We start from the raw sequence: 1,070 nt of genomic DNA, 5'->3' as shown, positions 1-1,070 counted from the left end.
GATTCCTCTGTACCAGATACACAAAAAAAGCCAGAAGTGGTGCTGTGGCTCAAGTGGTAGAGGACTAGCCTGGAGAAAGCCCAAGGACAGTGCTCAGGCCCTGAGGACTGGCAAAGAGAAGAAGGATAGAAGGAAGGAAGGAAGGAAGGAAGGAAGGAAGGAAGGAAGGAAGGAAGGAAGGAAGGAAAAGAGATAAATCAAAATGAAAGAAATAGAGCCAGGAGTCCCTCTGTCAGTGACGCGGGAATGCTAGCGACTGGGAAGAGTGAGCATTGTTGAGGCCATCTGCACCTTCTGACTGGGAAAGATGATCAAAGTCTTGAAAGGAGTGCTCATAGAATGTGATCCTGCCAAGAAGCAGTTCCTCCTGTACTTGGATAAGTCTAATGTCCTGGGGGAGAAGTTCTTCATTCAGGACATTGATGACACGCATGTCTTCCTTATAGCAGTTAGTTCATGTGCTCCAGGAGCAAGTAGGTGAATTAACGGACCAAAGTGCTTTTTCTCTCACCCAGAAGTGAAATTAGGCATTACAAGCAGATCATCCCCATTTCCAGTCATATGATCAGTTAAACCCGGCAGATTGTTGAGAAGCATGTTGTGGGAAAGACTGTGGGATTATTTGTTCAAACAAAGCTCCTGAACTGATTGCATTGTACTTTAGAATTAAAAAACAACAACAAAGAACTTCTCGAACAGTGGGCTGTTCTGGTAAAATAAAAATGTTTTCCACTTTTTAAAATAGTAATTTAATGCATTAATAATACGATGGAACATGTCATTAGATTTTCAGTGTAACTTAGTTATGTTACCTGTTTCTGTTCATAATTGTGGATTTTGTACTATGAATGCTGATGATTTTGTTTTCAGTGATAAACTTTATAGATTACTGTTAAAATAAAAACGCCAGGGTAGAAATTTTTTTAAATAGAGCCAGGAAAATTTTTAAAAAATAGGGAAAGAGGAAAATAATATAGAGGGAAACAATTTAATGATGTATGTTGGCCCTTTCACACCACATCTAAAACTAGACTTAACTAAAGTTTAAGTTTAGTTATTCATTTAACTCC

At 38.9% G+C, this 1,070-nt stretch overlaps 1 pseudogene; it reads left to right on the top strand.

Moving 5' to 3' along the window:
* Window positions 1-307: 307 nt before the first annotated feature.
* LOC150049856 (general transcription factor IIH subunit 5 pseudogene) lies at window positions 308-521 on the top strand (annotated as a pseudogene).
* The last annotated feature ends 549 nt before the right edge of the window (window positions 522-1,070 follow it).

The sequence above is a fragment of the Megascapheus bottae genome, chromosome 19, assembly GCF_031878675.1.
Source record: "Megascapheus bottae isolate mThoBot1 chromosome 19, mThoBot2.hap1, whole genome shotgun sequence".
NCBI lineage: Eukaryota > Metazoa > Chordata > Mammalia > Rodentia > Geomyidae > Megascapheus > Megascapheus bottae.
Note: the sequence above shows the minus strand (reverse complement) of the source record. Positions and strands in the feature narration are given on the sequence as shown.